This window comes from Nycticebus coucang, chromosome 11, assembly GCF_027406575.1.
Source record: "Nycticebus coucang isolate mNycCou1 chromosome 11, mNycCou1.pri, whole genome shotgun sequence".
Lineage (NCBI taxonomy): Eukaryota > Metazoa > Chordata > Mammalia > Primates > Lorisidae > Nycticebus > Nycticebus coucang.
The window spans coordinates 2,404,987-2,412,701 of NC_069790.1; the positions used below are offsets into that span (position 1 = coordinate 2,404,987).

At 39.5% G+C, this 7,715-nt stretch overlaps 1 pseudogene across 1 annotated transcript; it reads left to right on the plus strand.

Moving 5' to 3' along the window:
• Positions 1-215: 215 nt before the first annotated feature.
• LOC128598635 (60S ribosomal protein L4-like) lies at positions 216-1,496 on the plus strand (annotated as a pseudogene). Its single transcript, XR_008383677.1, has one exon. The product of XR_008383677.1 is annotated as a 60S ribosomal protein L4-like (transcript).
• The last annotated feature ends 6,219 nt before the right edge of the window (positions 1,497-7,715 follow it).

Consider the following 7,715-nt stretch of genomic DNA (forward strand, 5'->3'; position numbering starts at 1 on the left):
GGGAGTAAAGGAAGCCTGGTGGATGAACCAGGACAGAGAACTGCTCTAGTTTAAATATAAAATTTTAGAAGAGGGAGTCAGGATGAGATCATGATTATGATCTTGAGCTTTAGTTAGTATAAGCAGAAACTCAGAGAAGTTGTTTAAACACCCTCAACCGTAGTGTCTTCAAACATCAAATCAAGATAATACCAGTGGCTTTTCCTGTAGGAGCCGCCGGGTGGAGAGGAACGTGGCCTTCTCCTCTCCCCGTCATGGCTTGTGCTTGTCCACTGATAACAGTGTACTCTGAAAGGGGGGAGTCATCTGGCAAAAATGTCACTTTGCCTGCTGTCTTCAAGGCTCCCATTCGACCAGATATTGTGAACTTTGTTCACACCAACTTGTGAAAAAACAACAGACAGCCATATGCTGTCAGTGAATTAGCAGGTCACCAGACCAGTGCTGAGTCCTGGGGTACTGGCAGAGCTGTGGCTAGGATTCCCAGAGTTCGAGGTGGTGGGACTCACCGTTCTGGCCAGGGTGCTTTTGGAAATATGTGTCGTGGAGGCCGCATGTTTGCACCGACGAAAACCTGGTGTCGCTGGCACCATAGAGTGAACACAACCCAAAAGCGATATGCCATCCGCTCTGCCCTGGCTGCCTCAGCTTTACCAGCACTGGTCATGTCTAAAGGTCATCGAATTGAGGAAGTTCCTGAACTTCCCTTGGTGGTTGAAGATAAAGTTGAAGGCTATAAGAAGACCAAGGAGGCTGTTTTGCTTCTTAAGAAACTTAAGACCTGGAATGATATCAAAAAGGTCTATGCCTCCCAGCGAATGAGGGCTGGCAAGGGCAAAATGAGAAACCGTCATCGTATCCAGCGCAGGGGACCCTGTATCATCTATAATGAGGACAATGGTATCATCAAGGCTTTTAGGAATATCCCTGGAATTACTCTGCTTAATGTAAGCAAGCTGAACATTTTGAAACTAGCTCCCGGTGGACATGTGGGATGTTTCTGCATTTGGACTGAAAGTGCTTTCCAGAAGTTGGATGAATTGTATGGCACTTGGCGTAAAGCTGCTTCCCTTAAGAGTAACTACAACCTTCCCATGCACAAGATGATGAACACAGACCTTAGCCGAATCTTGAAAAGCCCAGAGATCCAAAGAGCTCTTCGTGCAGAGTCCTAAAGAAGAATCCCCTGAAAAACCTGAGAATCATGTTAAAGCTAAACCCATATGCAAAGACCATGCACCAGAATACTATTCTTCACCAGGCAGGAATCACAAACTTCGGGTGGATAAGGCAGCTGCAGGACTAAAGGCCAAGTCAGATGAGAAGGGGGTTGCAGGCAAGAAGCCTGTAGCAATGAAGAAGGGGAAAAAGCCTGTTGGTGTTAAAAAGCAGAAAAAGCCTCTGGTAGGAGAAAAGGCTGCCTCTACCAAGAAACCAGCAGCTGAAAAGCCAGCAAAAAGAAACCTACCACAGAAGAAAAGAAGCCTACTGCATAAACTCTTTAATGTTTATTCCATACACGTCAAATCATTTTGGACAGTTTATTTTGAATAAAGACCTGATCAAAGAAAAAAAAAAAAAAGATAATACCAGTGCCTCCCCCTAGGAATAGCAAACATGCCAAGGGAAGATAAACACATAACTTCCCGAGACCAGAATGTAACCAATATTTAAATATTTGTAACGATTACTTTATCATGTTAATTCATGATGACCTATACATTGCTTCATCAGCTCCTTCTGATGAAGCGCCTCTGATCAAGGGTTAGTTTGAGAGTTAAAAGTAGCAAAATTGATCATCAAAGGTGAGGCTGTTTTACTGAATTCAGAATATTTTAACTGCAGTGGGAGATGTGCCCAGGCTTTGGAATTATTTTAAAATTATCACATACAAATATTTTTCACTGCTTGCAATGCCTTCTTTCTTCCCTATGTGCAAACACCTGCCATGTGAGGTGGGAAGTGACTGGCAGAGACCTCAGAGATGAGTCTGAAAAACACAGTGCTCATATGTTGATGCTGCAGATGAGTCAGGGAATCTGTTAAACCTCATCAAGTGTCAACACCTCTACCTCTCACAGAAACAGCCCACACTAAGCAAGGTCACTGGGGGCATCATTCAGGGGCCTGCCCCTTGGTATCTCTGTGTCTCTAAGTCCCTGGACATCAGATGGGGAATCAGGGCCCCGGCAGAGCACAGGACTTGGCCTTCTGTGTGTCCTGACCTCCATCTGGTTGATGAGGAGCCACCTAATTGATTTAACCCTCTCATAAGGCACAGAACTTGCCAAGATGTCTCATGATGTCAAATTTCTAATGAACGTTCAAAGACCTCCTAGAAACCCTGGTGTATCTTATGAATTATTAATCGTGCATCAAGGATTCTTGCATATCATTAAGGGCACACAAGATGCTGTTTTTCATTCAGAGGAACAATTGATTTGATAAATCAGAAATGCTTCTTAAGTAGGAAAAGCTAAGCAACCAGGTTTTAGTTCTATGGTTGCTATCTATAGGCAAATTTTAGGTACTTGGTGGTAGACTCTGATTCTGGGGACAGATGGTGAGATTTTATGTAGTCTCCAGATACTGTCTCTGATCACTCAGTTCCTACACAGGCATTGAGAAAAGTATGCACTGCTTCCAAACTGCATTTCACTCTGGATTCCACCAGAAATGCCATTAATTAAATCCCCCGGGGCCTAATTTCAATGATGGGCCCTCCATAATGGCGTTTAAACATTTGGGTATAACCCTTACTTGCTTATAATAAAAATAGACAAAATTGGAAGGAAGGAGCAATCCTTTGAGGCAATGCATTCACTATTGGTAACACCATTTTAATACCGGTATGAAATGGGGCTCAGTTAATCTGCCGCGTGGGTCTGGCCGTCTGCCCTGCCCTGGTCTCACGCCCAGGGTGCTGCTGCCCCTGCCACCAACACCCGGCTGCCCCTTCTTCCATCAGACCTCAGCTGAGATTCTTTCCTTCTGATTATATCACAGAAAACCGTTATTGGGTATCCCCTTTTGTCATCTTCTATTTTCTCTACACCACACAGTGGTTTATGGAGTCATTTTGTCACCAGAGTAAACACCCCTGGGGGCACAGTGCTTATGTCCAGGGGTGGAGTGATGGGCCTGCCAAATCGATTTTTCAATTAAGTATCTATTGACTGAAGGTTTAATAAATATTTAGAGAATCACATTGTGCTAAATAGTCTGTTCCACACAGACATAAGAGTTATCTACGTAGTTGACTTTAAATTCCAAACTCCTAGATGGCAGTCGACTCAGGATTTCCATCAAACTCACCCACAGCTCCATCAAGACAGTCATGTGCCCTGGAAGTGCAGCGTGCGCAGCCACAGAGGATCTGGGGGTGAGTGGGATGGGGGTAGGGGATGTGAGTGTGGTCTCATCGTCAAGTCACTGCCTGGGGCCCTTCCTCTGCGTAGTTTGGGCTTTAATTTGTGGTCTGGACGCTGTTAAATGTTTCAGTTGTCTAGCTAAACAAGCCCTGTGTACATAGGACGTACAGAAGGCTCTGATTTTCCCAGCTCAGACTAGGAATTTTTTTTTAAAGAAACAACACAAGAATTCTAGAAATGATGTTAAGTTACTAACAATGAGTGACTTTAAAACAGAAAACCACTGATTTAATAATTTTAAAGGTTCTAAATAATGTCCGATAACAATGAAGAAAAAATGAAATTGTTTTACATTTGTACTAAAAGAATGTAAAACTTTTAGGATGTAATTTTTATGCATCCTTTTATAAGTATCTTAAAAGTATCCCTTTTCCAAGGGATGAGGCTAAAGAAATATCAAGTATTCATTGTATTTTGCTCCTTTATGAGAACTTCCTCCCTCAAAAGATTTTATTAAAATGGGCTAAAATTGAAGAGCTTTGTAATAGTCCTCGATTCTCCTCTGTAGCAAATACTTTTTCTTGATAACCTAAAAATAAAACACACACAAAGAATGAGTCAGTTGGCTAGAAATTGGAAGCTTTCATCACGCCCTATTTTGACAAATGCTTGTAAAAATCCAGAAACAATTTTTGTGCGAATGACGTGTAGAAGTGAAATATGGACATTCACCTCACTCTCCCACCTTCCCCCATAACGTATAGGTAGAATGTTTTTGTGAATCCCCCGCAATAGACGTTTGTGTGCTCCCAAAATGCATATGTTGAAATCCTGACCCCAATGTGATGGTATCAGGGATGGGACTTTTGGGAAAGGATTTAATGATGGGAGTGGAGCCCTTATGAATGGGATTAGCATTCTCATGACAGAAACTCCAGAAAGCTGCCTTAAGACTTCCACCATGTGGGGACACAGCTAGCAGGAGCTGTCGGAGAGGCAGGAACAGGCCTTCGCAAGATAGGGAATTTTCAGGTGCCTTGGCCATGGCTTTCCTCAGCTCCAAAACTGGGAGAAATACATGCTTGTTGTCTATGCATTTTGTTAGAGCAGCCTGAGTGCAGTGAGGCGGATCTATGTGCTTCGCATTTACATGTGACTTAAAGCTCCACTCCCTTAGCTGACTTTCAGAATATACAGACCACAGTTTAAGCCCCCATAAATGCCATAAATAGCAAACATTTCGTTATGTAAATACTATGAGGCTTACCTGAAATTTATATGGGATGTTTAATTGTGGTCTCCAAGTTTAATTAATGGATCAGTCATCTTATCTGAGATATATATTTCACGCCTTTTACAATAACTAGAATTAAATTTCAGTGGTATGGCGCAAGTTTTTAGCAAAAACATTATTTTAAAAAGAGATGAAAGAACATGTTTTATTTATGTGTGTGTGTGTGTGTGTGTCCTGAGGACATTGAAGGGTACCTCCCCTGCACCCTGGAGGCCACACTTGCCCTCAGCACCCCAGTCATGATCTGTAAGGAGCAAATGGAGACATGGATTTCAATGTTTCAGCTCCACCAATTAACTTGATTTTCATCTAATAAATTCCATAATGCTTTCTAGCCATGCCATAGATTGGGATGGTGGTTCCCAAATTTTAGCACACATAAGAGACACCTAGAGACCTTATCAACAGTTTTATCTATGCCTTGTCCTCAAAATGCCTTATTCTAGCCACTTGAATCCCAGGAATTTGTACTGCTAATAAAAACTGAAGGTGAGTCCGGTAGAGGTTGAATTTCATTGTTATTTTTGCTTCCGGACTCTACATAAGAGACAGTGGTTTTACAACTCCCTCGCTCTCTTTGAATTTACCTTGGATTCCTTCATTTATCAATCCAATCTTAAAATATATTTCTGGGGTGGCGCCTGTGGCTCAAAGGAGTGGGGCGCCAGCCCCTTATGCCGGAGGTGGCGGGTTCAAGTCCAGCCCCGGCCAAAGACTGCAAAAAAAAAAAAAAAAAAAGAAAAAAATGTTTCTGAAGTCTCGCTAACATTTTTAAAAGTGTGTATTTTAGTTTTAATATTTCTGGCATGGAATAACTCCACAGAGCTTTTTATTTTGCTAACAATAACCTACTGTTGCCTATTACAAACATTGTAGACAGATGTAGTTTCTAGATTTACTTAACTCCATCCTGTTTATATGAAATAGGTTGGTTTCTTTTCAAATCTAAGATTAGTATCTAATATTTATTCTCATAACATATCTTTTTCTTGGCTTTGTCTTCACATCTCTAGGCAATCAGACATCCACTGTATTGGCCACTGTGCAGTGCTGATTGTGTTTCTGAGCAAGCCTGCTCCCTTCATCACCAGCTCCCCATTTCTGAAACCCTATGATTAGCAGTTTATATCTTATTTTTTTGTCCCCCCAAATTGTGTTTTCTTTTTTACTTTATGGAAACTATTTTGCTGGGATTCTCATTGTCTCAGTGTTTCAAATCATTTGCTCAGAAATTTGTCCATATTAATTAGGTTTATTTAAATGTTTACATTTCTAAAATTATGTCTTTACTATAATCCCACAGGCTGAAATCAAAACAAATTCATCTTTTATTCCTTGAAAGGGTAAAATTAAACTGTCAAGACTAACTCATCTAAAATTCAATAATGCTCAATTTTTCTATCTTCTACCAAATTTAATATATTTCTCTATTATTTTTTCATTAAAATATTCTTGCTGACTTCACTTAACAGTTGCTATCTAAGAGCCTGGCATGATGCAGTGTCTATTTAAATAAGATTTTTCGCCCTGATTTCACATGCTCTTCTTAGTTTCATAAAATCTCACACATAACAGTATCTTGAAATTATCCACTTACCACAAGATTGAAATTACTGCTTTCTCAAATATCTTCCTCTAATTCAAAAGCACAAACTGTGCTTTTTGCAACATTATATCAAAATGACTTGGCACCATGCTTAGCAGATATTTGGATTTCAATAATAATTTGTATTTAAAGAGTAAAGGGTGAATATATTCAATACCTAAAGTAGGGTTCTCCAGAGAGACAAAAACAATTACACACACACCAAAAAATGTACATACATTTGAAGAAAGGAAAAAACTGTATTAAATTTGTAATAATCAAGTCACATTTGACTTCTGCAATTACAAGTGGTGCTCAAAGTGACTTGTATGCATCTTTTGTTGTAGGTACATGTTGAATATTATGATTTTAATACAGTTTTTTCTTAAAAGTTGTGTACATTTTTTGGCACCTTGTACACATGCATTACCAGTACTTGATTAGCTAGAAATATCATTTTCTGAAACAAATATATATACAACTACAAGCCCACATGAATGACAAAACACAAATATAGTCTAACAAGGGGGAGGGGAGAGGGGAGGAAAGAGACCAAGTGGCAGAATCTGACCTAATATGCCTGATGCGAGGGTATTCAGCACACCCCTTGGGTGAAGGGCTCACCTGCAACTTGAACCTCACCTCAGAATTGAAAACAATGTAAATTAAAAATTTGTACCCTCATATTAATTTGAAATTAAAAATAAAAGAAAAAAGAAACATCATTTTCTTTATTACTTAGAAAATGATGAACTCTGTATTTAGGTTAAATCATCAATAGTGTGGAAAATTATTTTATTATATCTCTAACAATATTTGCCTAAGTGCTTTTTTTTTTTTATCTTCAAGAGGATCTATCATTTCTGTAAAATGCATAGGGCTCATGGGTGTAAAGTCTTGCTAAAATTCTGATGACTCTTTGTGAATCCTTACCAAAACTTTGATTTAAATTTGCCTTTGAATTTTTGTTGCTTGTGCTTTTGGGGTCTTAGTCATGAATTCTTTGCTTAGAACAATGTACGAGAGAGTTTTTCTCCATCTTTTTTTCCTAGTATTTTTATAGCTTAAGGTCTTACTGTAAAAGTTTAAGGTGGTTTTTCATCCACCCTGAGTTGATTTTTTGTATGTGGTGAGACATAGGGGTCCATTTTCATTCTTATGTACTACAGATAGGACAATCCAATTTTCCCAGCACCATTTATTCAAAAAGGTGTCCTTTACCCAATGCATATTTCTGTTAGCATTGTCAAAGGTCACATGGCTATAGATATGTGAATTTACTCTGGACATCTCTGGTCTCTTCCACTCTCTGTGATTATTTTTATACCAGTAGCATGCTGTTTGTTTACTCTAGCATGGTGGTAAAATTTGAAGTTAGTAAAATAATGCCCCTCTCCCCTGATTTGTTCTTTTTAAAAGCTTTTGTCTCTTTGGGTCATTTTATGTGCCATATGAATTTTGGAAT